This window comes from Equus asinus, chromosome 5, assembly GCF_041296235.1.
Source record: "Equus asinus isolate D_3611 breed Donkey chromosome 5, EquAss-T2T_v2, whole genome shotgun sequence".
Lineage (NCBI taxonomy): Eukaryota > Metazoa > Chordata > Mammalia > Perissodactyla > Equidae > Equus > Equus asinus.
Window position 1 is genome coordinate 77,648,963 of NC_091794.1, and position 14,663 is coordinate 77,663,625.

At 38.9% G+C, this 14,663-nt stretch overlaps 1 protein-coding gene across 11 annotated transcripts in view; it reads right to left on the minus strand.

Moving 5' to 3' along the window:
- Positions 1–14,663, minus strand: part of MAST2 (microtubule associated serine/threonine kinase 2) — a 210,882-nt gene that overhangs the window by 36,046 nt on the left and 160,173 nt on the right. The gene's annotated exons all lie outside the window — the stretch shown is intronic.

Here is a 14,663-nt window from a genome sequence, read left to right on the forward strand (position 1 = left end):
CTGGTATTTAGGAGGCCCCAGCTGGAAGAAGCTGTCAATATGTCTCTATCCAAAAGGCCATGTCAAAGAAAGCACCATACTCCATGATGCACTGACCACTCCGCCATCCTTGCCCACCACCCCACTTCTGTGCTCACCTCTGTGAACCAACATCAGCTATGAGGAATTGTAGTTATTCAGAGGGCTGGTAGTTTGGCATGCCTTGGGTTTTTCTTGGACAGTTTGTTTCCTGTGTGGGGTATGGATGCTCCAAGATGCCATGAAGCCACCCAATTGTTTCCCATTATCTCCATCCAACAAGGCCTGGTTAGCAATCAGTATCTTTCTGTATGATATAGGGAAAACCAGCCTCTCAAACAATGCCACACTACCCTATGTAGCACCTCTGTATCAATTATATAAAGGCACTCTCTTTAGGAGAAGTAATTAGGAAGAGGCATTTTCAGCTTCCACCTATCCCCTTGACTGGGAGTCTCAGTGAGGTGCACAACCTTATGCAGTAGATCTGCTCTCAATCTAGTACCGGCTCTGGGTCTAGGGCTATCCCCTATGATCTGTTCCCATCTCCTGGCTAGCAGAGGCCACCATGGTGCGAGAGAAGTGATTTGGAATAGTTGTTTCCTTAGCCAGGCTTTAATAAGGATCAGGCCTCCTCAGAATTATCAAGGCCTTCTTTTTTAAAAAATCTCCATTCTTTTTAAATAGTGTCATCTCAAAGATTAACGAGTACCCTCAGTTTGATCCTTGACATGTTGAGCTAGATGTCTTTTTTGGTTCCCAAAACTACCCAGCTATAGCCTCAAGGAAATCCCTGGGCATGAGTGTCCTACAAAGACTGGCCTTCCAAGGACCAGGTGTGGTGCTGGTTATAGGGTAGAACATGTAGAATATTCCAGGTGCTCATAGTAAAGGTAGACATTCATAGAAACACACACGTCAGAAATAACTAACACTTAGAGGAAAAAAGAACTGTAATAATAATAATAATAATAATAAAAAACAGAGCTTCACTGAGCTGTGAGAAAACTTCAAGCAGCCTAATAATCCTTAAAGGAGAAAAGAATGAGGGATACAGAAAAAATATTTTAAGAAATAATGGCTAACAATTTTCCAAATAACAATTTTCCAAATTTGATGAAAGAAACTATAAACCCACATATCCAAGAATCTCCAAGAACCCTAAGCATGAGAAAGAGGAAGAAAACTACACCAAAGCACATTATACCCAAATTGCTCAAAAATCACGACAAAAAGAAAAATTCTTAAAGCTGCTGGGTGGTGGATGGGTAGGGTAGAGTGAGAAAGATGTTATATACAGAGGAACACAGGTAAGGATTCTCACTGAAAACAATGCAAGAAGAAAATGGAGCAGTATCTTTAAACTATGGAAAGCAAAACAAACTTTACCAACCTAGAATTCTATACCTAGCTATTGTGTAATAAAGAATTCTGTGGCCTTTTTCTCCAGTTCCTGGGAGTGAGCCTCTAAATTCTTAGAATATCCTAAATGATAAGAGTGTCTTCGTTATTCATGGTGGGGCCTGACGGTTGATGCAAATGAGATGACTCAGGACGGGGGCTGGCCATGCCAGAAAGTCTAACCACGTGATTAGGGGTTGAGGCTTTAAGCCATTTGATATTAGTCTGACCTCCAGGGAATGGTGGGGGTGCTAGACACTTAGTTCTATCACATAGCCAATGAGTCAATCAATCACGCCTACATAATGAAACCCCAGTAAACACTCTGGACACCAAAGCTTTGGTGAGCTTTCTTGGTTCTGAAAGAGTGGTGTAACCTGACTTCATGGGGAGAAGACACTTCCTGGAAGCTTCACATGTGGAGCCTTCCCAGACCTTGCCCTGTGAGTCTCTTGTTTTGGCTGCTTCTGATTTGTATCTTTATTGCTATAATAAAATTGTATTTGTAAGTACAGTGCTTTCCTGAGTTCTGTGAACGATTCTAGTGAATTATTGAACCTGAGGAGGTAGTGGGAACTCTTAAATTTGTATCCAGTTGGTCAGAATTATGGGTGGTCTGAGAACCCCTAAGCTTGCAGTTGGTATCTAAAGTAATGATAGTTTTGTGGAGGATTGTGCCCATAACCTGTAAAGTTTGGCCTAATTCTGGGTAACTAGTGTCAGAAGTGATTGCACCGGCAAAAACATTTTTAAAAAACAAAGGTGAAACAAAGATCTTTTCAGATAAAAAAGCCAAACAAAATCCTCAGCAGCAGACTGCACTACAAGAAATGTTAAAAAAAAAAAAAAAGTCCTTTAGGCAGAAGGAAAATGATACCAGGCAGAAACATGGATCTACACAAAAGAATGAAGAGCAATGGAAAAGCTAACTACATGGGAAAATGTATAAGATTTTTTCTTATTATTTAAATCTCTTTAAAAGATAATGTTTAAACAAAAATAATAATGAGGTAGTGTGGGGTTTATAACATATGACAATAAACAGCTTGAAAACAATAACATAAAGGTCAGGAGGGGAGAAATGGAATAGTATTATTCTTATACTATATGTGAAGTGGTATAATATATGGTGATAAGTTAAAGATATACCTGTTAATGCAACCACTAAACAACAAAGAGTTATAGCTCATAAGCCAATAAAGGATATAAAACAGATTCAGAAAAAACATTCAACCCCAAATAAAACAGAAAAAGAGCAAAAGAAGAAAAAACAGATGGGACAATTAGAAAACAAACAGGAAGATGATAGATTTAAACCAAATCATATCAACAACAATAGTAAACATAAATAGTCTAAAGGCCCCAATTAAAGGCAGAGATTGTCAGATTGGATTAAAAAGAAAAAACCTATTAAAGAAACCAAATCAATATTAACAATCTTCCAAAAAAGAAAACTTCAGTCTCAGATGTTTCACTGATGAATTCTACCAACACTTAAGGAAAAACTGATACTAATTCTCTAACAATAGATTCCCACCATCTAGAAGCTGAAGAAATAATAAACAGATCATAACAAGCATTCCTTCTAATTGGCAAAGCTCCAATAGACTTTTCAAAAGATACTATTCTGGGGCCGCCCTGTGGCCAAGTGGTTAAGTTTGTGAGCTACACTTTGGCAGCCCAGGGTTTCGCCGGTTCGGATCCTGGGCACGAACGTGGCACTGCTCATCAAGCCATGCTGAGGGGGCATCCCACATGCCACAACTACAAGGACCCACAACTAAAAATATACAACTATGTACCAGGGGTCTTTGGGGAGAAAAAGGAAAAATAAAATCTTTGGAAAAAAAAAAAAGATACTATTCTGACACCAACTGGGTGTACTGCAATTCAATTCTGACACCAGCCAAATAGAGTTAGAACAGACCCAACAGGTTGAGGGCAAAGTCCTCAACAAGACTGCCTCACTTCCCATACCAGTCATAAATCATGGGGGGAGGGAGGTACTCAGCCACCTGTACTTCTGACCTACTTACTATAAATATGGAGGCTTCCACACCTCCTCCCTCTAGGTTCAATAATCCATTAGAACAACTCAGAGAACTCAGAAGGTGTTATGCTATATTTATCATTACAGTTTTATTATAAAGGATGCACACAGGTGAGGTCAAGGAAGGAATGCAGAACTCCTTGTGCCCTCTTCCTTGTGAAATCAGGGTGTGTCACCCTCTCAGCACATAAACCAGGAAGCTCTTACTCTGAGCTGTGGTACACCTATAGTTTCCATTGCGGTTTCCCTACATAGGCATAACCGATTAAATCATTGGCTGCAGCGCTGAACTCCATCTCCAGTTCCTATCCCCTCCCCAGGATGTCGGGCTGGTCCAAAGTCCCAAGTTTCTAATCATGCGGCTGGTCTTCCTAGTGACCAGTCTCCATCCAGAAGCTGTCTAGGGGGCCACCCTGAGTTGCCTCATTAGCATAACAAAGACACCACTCTTATCACTCAGAAAATTCCAAGGTTTTTCTAAGCGCTGTGCCAGAAACTTGGGATAAAGACCAGAGAAATTGTTTATTATACCACATATGTTAAGTCCTAAAAAGTCTGTGCTATCTTTACTGTGTTTTCTCTACTTCTCCAATATTCATTTTACCTTAAAAAGGCCAAAATTATTAATATGAAGGTAGTGACAATAAAATCAATAATTGGAATTGGTCTTGTTTTGGGGGAAGATTAAGATGTTAGAATATTAACATTTTGAAGAAAATATTTAAACTGATTCTTATTAATTACTTACATTCACAGTTCTGACTCCAGAAAAATCACACCATTGAGAAGAACTCTTTCTTAAAAACAGCCAGAAATGACTCAAAAGGACAAAAAATCTGATACAAAACCCAGCAACCCAGCAAGCAGGCCTGAAATTTTCAACTTTACCAAGCAGTTTAGCAGTTGGATAAGACAGTTCAAAGGCAAGTAATCACCCAACCCAGAGAAATAAGTTATAATGAAATAAACAAACCAACAGAACTGAGAGCAGTTGACCTTGAACCAGTTGCTTCACTTACACAGTTTAACTAGTTATAAATGAATGTAATTATATAGCAAGCACCTGTGTAAACACTATCCAGATTAACAATGCCATCTTTCAAAATCCCTCTACATAATCCTTCCAGTCAAACCCCACCCCTTCCCAATAAAGACAAATATTACCCTCGCTTCTATGGCAATCATTTCCTCATAGCTTTACCAACTAAGTATGTATCTCTAAATACTCAAGTTTAGTTTTTTCTCATACAATTTAAAAAACTGACATATAATTCACATATCATAAAATTCACCCTTTTAAAGTGTACAGTTGAGCGGTTTTCAGTATATTCACAAAGTTGTGCAATCATCATCACTATCTACTTCCAGAACATTTTCATTACTCCAAAAGGAAACTAAGCTGTTAGTAGTCACTTCTCACTCCCCTCTCCCCTAATCCCCTGGCAACCACTAATCTACTTTCTGTTCCTATGGAATTGCTTAACCTGGACATTTCATAGAAGTGGAATCATATAGTAAGTGACCTTTTGTTGTCTAGTTTGTCTATTTTTAAACTTTATATAAGAAAATGCCAAACTGTTTTTGCAAAATGGTTGTACCAACTCATACTTCTACCATTAATGCTTAAGGGTTCCCACTGTTTCATATACTTATGCACACTTGGTTTTGTCACTTTAAGCCACTTTTCATGTATAATGGTATCTCACTGTGATTTTATTTTGCATTTCCATAATTAACAATGAGATTAAAGTATTTTTTTCATGTATTGATTAGCCATTTGGATTGCTTATGTCTCTTAGCCATTTTTCAGTCATATTATCTTTTTATTTTCTTGTTTGCTGGAGTTCTTTAAATGTTCTGAATCCAAGCCCTTTGTCAGTTTTATTTTTTTGAAGATTAGCCCTGAGCTAATATCTGCTGCCAATCCTCCTCCTTTTGCTGAGGAAGACCAGCCCTGAGCCAACATCCATGCCCATCTTCCTCTACTTCATATGTGGGACACCTGCCACAGCATGGCCTGCCAAGCGGTGCCATGTCTGCACCCAGGATCCAAACCAGCAAACCCTCAGCTGCAGAAGCACAATGTGCCAACCACTGCGCCACTAGGCCGGCCCCCCTTTGTCAGTTTTAAGTGTTATAATTATCTTCTCCCACTTTGTGGCTTGCCTTTTCATGATATCTTTTGATGACTAGAAATTTTTAATTTTAACGTAGTCAAATTTATTAATCTTTTCATGCCCTTTTAAAAAATGAAGGTATATTGAGCCAGTCCAGTGGCGTAGTGGTTGGGTTTGCATGATCCACTTTGGCGGCCTGGGGTTTGTGGGTTTGGATCCCAGGTGCAGACCTGCATACTGCTTGTCAGGCCATGCTGTGGCGGCATCCCACATACAAGTGGAGGAGGATTGGCACAGATATAGCTCAGGAATAATCTTCCTCAAGCAAAATGAGGAAGATTGGCAACAGATGTTGGCTCAAGGCCAATCTTCCTCATGCTGATGCCCCCCCCAAAAGGTATTCTCCTGTGTACCTTCTAAAAGTTTAGTATTTTATCTTTCACATTTAAATCTACAATTCATGTATCAAATCATCACATTGTACACTTTAAATATCTTACAATTTTATTTGTCAATTATACCTTACCAGCACTGAAAAAAAATCTACAATTCATCTGGAATTGATTTTTGTGAAGTAAGAGCTAAGTCTTTCAATTTCTCCATATGGACACCCAATTTTCCTAGTGTCACTTCTGTCATAAATCAAGTGGCCATATATGTATGGATTTATTTCTGGAATCTTCTTTTTCCTTCCCCTATATTTATTCTTCCCTTCAATATTCCTTTATTAAGTTAAGGGTATCATCACTCATTAATCACCCAAGCAGGAAATCTGGAGACAATCAATTCTAATACCTGCTGACTTAACCTTATAATTTTTTCTCATATTCATATATTTTCTCCATTTATAACACTCCCTCACATCGTGACAATGGCAACAGCCTCTTAACTGGTGTTCTAGCTGCCAGTGTATCCTTATTTTTGTACTCCCAAGCACCCTGGACATATATACAGTACAGCCCTTTGCGTAGTAGGTGAACGTTGACTGTCCCCTGTGGACACTGCTTCCCCTGCAGCTCTCTTAAGAGAGGACTGTTTGCTTTCACACACTCCTTTGTAACACTGGGCCTAGAGGTCAGGGAGGTATCCTGCTCCTCATGTTCTCTTCCAGACACTCTCCAGCCCTACTCCTCTCTTGAAATCAAGACTAATATATTGAATTACGCACACTGGTGTCTAGAAGGCATCTCAAACTTAATATATTTAAGGGTCTCAAAGGATTGGAAGTCCTGGAATCAAATGATTGTTTTTAGGGGGATGAGGATTCTAGATGGCACAAGGCAGAAAGACTGGAGGTAGTGCTAGAGGGCAGGAAGAATGAAAGTAAAATTATGGAGGTGAGGTCTAAACTATAGGTGTAGGGCATAAGTGACTCAGGTGGCATGGAAGAGAAGCTCACTGGAAGACAGGAGTTCCAAGAACTGAAAGGATCAACTATGAGTGTATCGAAATCATCAAGAACAAGAGAGGAAGAACTGAAGAGCAACAGTAATCAAGAGCTAAGATATTTACAGCTGCAACAGTAGGTAGTAAGTGATATAATTTAACTGTATAAGATTCAAGGTGTTGGAGTATTAGAAAGAAGAGAGAGAGAATAATGAAAAGACAAGGAGGACACCTACTTGTGCTTTCAGGGCCAATGGTATAAAGTTATAGGGCAGGCAAGAGCTAACACTTGAGAAGGCTGTAGGATAACCAGTGTTCTAACCCCTCCCTCACTCCCGGGATTCCATCAGAACAAGATTAAGCATATAGGAGGTTTTTCTGATAATGGACTATGAATTCCAGGAAGTATACTGTAAGGGTTTCAAGAGTCAGAGAGGGATGAGAAAAAGGGACAGAGATTTATACGAATTAAGAGTGTAGGAGATGGGAGGGACAGGTACATGGGGGTTCCTGTGTGGACTGACATAAACAGGGATAAGGGATAATGAAATCAGCCCTAGTGGATTCAAGGCAGATAGAGATGAGGAGGCTATAAGCATTAGGGAGTAAAGAGGAGTGGATTAGTGGGGCTTGCTCTTGACCCTGGGTGACAGGGGCTGAAGGCTTAAGAAAGACATACTCCTAGTCCCAGTATACTAGTTTAAAATCAGATGATATATAACAAACATCATATTAAATACACATGCCCACTGACCTGTTAATCTTATTCTGAAAATTAATACAGTATATTCCATGACTCAGCAATTCCATGCCTACATATAAATCCTAGACAGTCTTTGTACATATATATAAAAAGAATATGAGGGGGGCTGGCCCTGTGGCCAAGCGGTTAAGTTCGCACGCTCTGCTGCAGGCGGCCCAGTGTTTCGTTGGTTCGAATCCTGGGCGCGGACATGGCACTGCTCATCAAGCCACGCTGAGGCAGCGTCCCACATGCCACAACTAGAAGGACCCACAACGAAGAATATACAACTATGTACCGGGGGACTTTGGGGAGAAAAAGGAAAAAAAATAAAATCTTTAAAAAAAAAAAAAAGAATATGAGGAAGCATGCTTGTTGCAGAATTGACTATAACTGTGAAAAACTGAAAACAATCTAAATGTCTGTACTCTTTACCAATTAATACCTCAACTCCAAATTCATCCTTCAATACCAGCTCTGTGATAAAGGAGAGAGTTGCTTTAAGCAATTTTCCTTTACAGCAAGCACAATGTTAAACTTTCTCAGTAGGAGGTGCTAGAGGGACACTGAAGGAAGAGGCTCTCGGTGCAGTTTCAGCAACTGCATCATCAGTCAGTGGTGTGGGAGTGAGACGTGCAGGGATGCTCGGACCCAGTCACATGGTGGCAACCTTGTACCCCTATGCTGAACTGGTGATCCCCTTTCCACAGCAAGCACACTGTGTGCTCCAGGCACGCCCACACTGGTGCTCTGGTTCCCTCTGGTCTGTTCCACACTCCACACCCTGGGGTTTGTCTTCCATTTCGTTTCTGAGGCTTAAAAGACACGTCATGCCTCCTACTCACAGCGGCACCTCCACTTTCTGTGCAGGCCTGCACACTGGTTGTGGCTTGCCAGTGCTCCAGAGGGCTGCTTCCTGATTGTTCCCTGTCAGTGCATCAGCTCTGGCCTGGGCAAACCAGCACACATCTCTGCTATCCAGTGGGCTGCAACTACACCTTCTCTAACAAGGTCTGAATCCAGTTGAGAGAGCCTTCCTACCAGGTTTGTTCTTCCCTAGGTACTTTTCCAAAGCTCTATGGCACCCTTATAGAGTTCTCTTACATCTTAAAATTACTCTTTTATTGTTCTAGTTAATAATTCTATTACACTTCACCTGTTTAAGCCACTGTGCGATTTCTGTCTCCTGATTAGACCCAGGGTGATACAATGTTCATCAATAATAAAATAAATCCATACACTGTGGTAGAGTCACACAATAGATACTCTATAGGCAATAAAACAAATGAACTAACTTCTGGTTTCTGGTCTGGTGGGTCAGGAGTTTAGAAGTTGCTGCTCCATCCTAACAAAAAGCAAAAAGCTGAACAAGCTGAAAAACAAACAATTCTTCTTAGATCCGTGAGGGAAGTGAAGTCACGGAGCAAACCGCTGCCCCCTGAACAAGAGAGACAGACAGGTGGATACGGAGAATCACAACGTACCCGAGCAGAAACCCATGAGTAGAAACCTCCACGGGAACCAGTGCCAAGGTAGGAAAACCTGACCTATAACAAATGAATTGCTGGAGGTGCACCGTGCACAAATTTGAGTGTTAAAAACCCCTGGGGGATGCAGTCATGGAAGGGTCCTCACACTATTGTGAATTTTACATATAGAAGTTCTACCAGGTCCTCACAGTAAATATGGGAGAAAACCAAGTCTCAGAACCAGAGTCAGATATGACAGAAATACTGGAATTATCAGAGCAAGAATTTCTTTTTTAATCTATGATAAATATGCTAAGGGCTTTAATGGAAAAAGTAGGCAACATGCAAGAGCAGATGAATAAAGTAAGCAGAGACGGAAATTCTAAGAAAGAATCAAAAAGAAATGTTGGAGGTGAAAAACATTGTAACAGCATGAAGAATGCCTTTGAAGGCTTCATTAGTAGAACTGACACAGCTGAGAAAAGAATCTCTGACCTTGAGGATATGACACTAGAACTGACAAAACTAAAAAGCAAAGAGAAAAAAAACGGCCCTGAAATAAATAGAACAGAATATCCAAGAATGTGGGACAACTACAAAAGATGTAACATATATGTAATGGGAATACCAGAAGGAGAAAAAATAAAGAAAGAAATAGAAGAAATATTTGAAACAATAATGACTGAGAACTTCCCCACATTAATGTCAGACACTGAAACACAGATCCAGGAAGCTTACAGAACAGCAAGCAGGATTAAATGCCATAAAACTATACCTAGGCATGTGATATTCAAACTTCAGAAAATCAAAGATAAAGAAAAAATCCTGAAAGAAGCCAGAGGGGGAAAAAACATTACCTATAGAGGAGCAAAGATAAGAATTATACCTGACTTCTCAGAAACCATGCAAGCAAGAAGAGAGTGGAGTAAAATATTTAAAAGTGTTCAGAGGTCAGCCTAGTGGCGTAATGGTTAAGTTTGTACTCTCTGCTTTGGCGGCCTGGGGTTTGCTGGTTTGGATCATGGGCATGGACCTACACAGTGCTCATCAAGCCATGCTTCGGTGGTATCCCACAGAGAACTATAAGGACTTAGAACTAAGATATACAACTATGTACTGGGGCTTTGGGGAGGAAAAAAAAGCGGTGGTGGGGGGAAACCTCACCAACTTAAAATTCTGTACCCTGCAAAACTATCCTTCCAAAGGGAAGAAGAAATAAAGATTTCTCAGACAAACAAATTGAGGGAATCTGTCACCAGCAGACCTGCCTTACACCTTAAGAAACCAGAAAAAGAGCAAATTAAACTCAAAGTAAGCAAATTGAATAGAAATAATAAATACTAGAACACAAATCAATGAACTTGAAAACAAGAAATCAACAGAGAAAATGAACAAAACCAAAAGCTGGTTCTTTGAAAAGATCAACAAAATGGATAAGCCTGTAGTCAGGCTAACTAAGAAAAAAAGAGAGAAGACACAAATCACTAACATCAGAAATGAAAGAGGGGATATCATTACAGATTTCTATAGACATTGAAAGGATAATAAAGGAATATTATCAACAATCTATGCTCATAAATTTAATAAGCTAGATTAAATACACTAATTCCTTAAAAAACAAAATCTGCCAAAATTCACACAAGAAGAAACAGATAATCTGAACAGGCTAAATCTATTTAAAGAAATTTAACCACAAATTAAGTACCTTCCAAAACAGAAAGCACCAGGCCCAGATAGGTTCACTGGTGAATTCTACCAAACGTTCAGGAAGAAATTATACCAATTCTCTGCAATCACTTCCAGAGGATACGAGCAGAGAGAACACTTCCTAACTTATTCTATGAGGCCACCATTGTCCTAATACCAAAACCAAACAAAGACATTACAAGAAAGGAAAAACACAGACCAATATCTCTCATGAACACAAACACAAAATCCTCAACAAAATATTAGCAAATCAAATCCAACAATGCATAAAAGGAATTATATACCATAACCAAGTGGGATTTATCCCACGTATGCAAGGCTGGTACAACATTTGAAAACCAGTTAATGTAATCCATCACATCAACAGGCTAAAGAAGGAAAATCAAATTATCACATCAACAGATGCAGAAAAAGCATTTGACAAAATCCAAAACTTATTCATGATAAAGAAATCTCTCAGCAAATTAGGAATAGAAGGAAATTCCTCAACTTGATAAAGAACATCTACAAAAAACCTACCACTAACATCATACTTAATGGTGAGAAACTCAAAGCTTTCCCGCCAAGTTCAGGAAAATGGCATGGATGTACCTTCTTACCACTGTTTTTCACCATCTTACTGAAAGTCCTTGCTAATGCAATGGGATAAGAAAAGGACATAAAAGGAATACAGATTAGGGGGGAGAAATAAAACTGTCTTTGTTCACAGATGATGATGGCCTATGTAGAAAACTCAAAAAAACCGACAAAAAGCCTCCTAGAACTAATAAGCAATTAGAGCAAGGTTGCAAGATACAAGGTTAATGTACAAAAGTCAATAGTTTAGGGGCTGGCCCCGTGGCTGAGTGGTTAAGTTCGCGCGCTCCGCTGCAGGCGGCCCAGTGTTTCGTTGGTTCGAATCCTGGGCGCGGACATGGCACTACTCATCAGACCACGCTGAGGCAGCATCCCACATGCCACAACTAGAAGGACCCGCAACGAAGAATATACAACTATGTACCGGGGGACTTTGGGGAGAAAAAGGAAAAAAAATAAAAAAAAATAAAAAAAAAAAAAAAAGGTCAATAGTTTACTATACACCATCAGTGAACAAGTGGAATTTGAAATTAAAAACATATTTCCATTTACATTAGCATGCCCAAAAATGAAATAGTTAGGTATAAATCTAACAAAATGTGTACAAGATCTATATGAGGAAAACTACAAAACTCTGATGAGAGGTATCACAGAAGAACTACATAAACGGAGAGATATTCATATTCATAGATAGAAACACTCAATATTGTCAAGATGTCAGTTCTTCCCAACTTGATCTATAGATTCAATGCAATCACAATCAAAGTCTCAGCAAATTATTTTATGGATATCAACAAACTGATTCTAAAGTGTATATGGAGAAGCAAAAGACCTAGAATAGCAAACTCAATATTGAAGGAGAACAACAAAGTTGGAGGAATGATACTACTCAATTTCAAGACTTAGTATAAAGCTACAGTAGTCAAGACTTTCAAGAAAAAAGAATAGATTAATGAAATAGAATAGAAAGCCAGAAATAGACCCACATAAATGTAGTCAATTGATTTTTGACAAAGAAGCAAACGCAACACAATGGGAAAAAGACAATCTTTTCAATAAACAGTGCTGGAACATCTAAACATCCACATGTAAAAAAATGAACCTAACAGACACTTTCATAAAAATTAACTCAAATTTTAAAATTTCAAAAGTTAACTCAAAATTAATCACAGACTTAAACATAAAACTCAAAACTATAAAACTCCTAGAAGATAACATAGGAGAAAACCTTGATGACCTTGGTTATGGCAATGAACACCAAAGGTACAATTCATGAAAGAAATAATTGACAAGCTGGTCTTCATTAAAATTAAAAACTTCTGCTCTACAAAAGAGAATGAGAAAACAAGCCATAGAGAAAAAAATATTTATAAAATATATCTGATAAAGGACTGTTATCCAAAATATGCAAAGAACACTTAAAACTCAACAATAAAAAATAAACAACCTGATTAAAAAATAGGCAAAAGATCTGAACAGACACCTCATCAAAGAAGATATACAGATGGCAAGTAAGCATATGAAAAGATGTTCAACATCATATGTCATTAGGGATATGCAAATTGAGACAACAATGAGGTACCATTATACACCTATTAGAATGGTCAAATTCCAAAACAGTGACAACACCAAATGCTAGCAAGGATGTGGAGCAACAGACACCTTCATTCGTTGCTGGTGGGAATGCAAAATGGTACAGCCATTTTGGAAGACAGTTTGTCAGTTTCTTATAAAATGAAATCCTTAGCCATCCGATCTAGCAATCACGCTCCATATTTACCCAAATGAGGTGAAAACTTACGTCCACACAAAAATCTGCACACAGATATTTATAATAGCTTTATTCATAATTGCCAAAACTCAGAAGCACCAAGATGTCCTTCATAAACTGTGGTGCATCCAGACAATGGACTATTATTCAGCACTAAAAGGAAACGAGCTATTAAGCCTTGATAAGATCATGGAGGAAGCTTAATACATATTACTAAGTTAAATAAGCCAATATGAAAAGGCTACGTACTGTATGATTCCAACTATATGACATTCTAGAAAAGGCAAAACTATGGAGGTGGTGAAAAGATTAGTGGATTCCCCAGGAGAGGGAGGGATGAACAGCAGAGCACAGATGATTTTTAGGGTAGCGAAACTATGTAGTATTCTGATACTACAATGGTAGATACATGTCATTATAGATATGTCACAGCCCATAGAATGTATAACACCAAGCGTGAACCCTAATGTAAACTATGGACTTTGGGTGAGAATGTGTCAATGTCGGTTCACTCACTGTAACACACGTACCACTCTGGTGGGAGATATTGATGGTGGGGGAAGTCGTGCACATGTGGGGACACGGTATACGGGAACTCTCTATGCTTTCTGGTCAATTCTGCTGTGAATCTAAAATTGCTCTAAAACAAAAAGTTTATTAATTTAAAAACACAACGAACTAGGAAGGTTCCACTTCCAGAATGGCAGAGTAAGTACCTACTGAACTGACCTTACTGTAGTTGTAATTTACTTATATATAATAAATATTTAATATCAAACTGAACTGTATGGAATAAATGGACCTACTTTCAAATCAACAGGCCTCCTATTAGTCAACAGATTCCAGACTTTAAAGTAAAGTTAAAGAGTCTTAAAACTTCATGTGGACCCAAATATCAGGATGCGCAAGATTTGAGGATATAGTTCTCAAACGATGTGAAGTTTGAGCTGTGTGGAACAAGTAGCACTGCCTTTCTCAACACCTGGGTAAGTAAAGAGTCTACAGCTATGATTGGGCTTTTAAGTCAATTCTTCCTCCCTGGATCTGAGGCCTGCCTGGATGTTCTGCAGTGATTTGGGGAGAGACGATAAGGATGACAGCTAACATTTATGGACTACTAAGCATGTTACACATATTAACGCTAAGATAGAGTCCACAGACCCAGGTAGGCTGAAAGGGCCAGATGATGTTCTCAATCAAAGCCACTTGGGTAGGGGGGATTTAGTCCTAAACTCTAACTGTCAGGAATCTAAATAGAGAGATAATCATCTCAGAGGGGAGCAGTCAGTAGTAATTACTGCCCAGTATTCACATTACAGCTATAAAACTATGTACAAGGTCTAGACATGCTAAATTTATTTCCATATGATGAAAAATCTAGGTCAGATATAAACTGAATTTTTACAAAGTTCCGGGTAGAACGTGC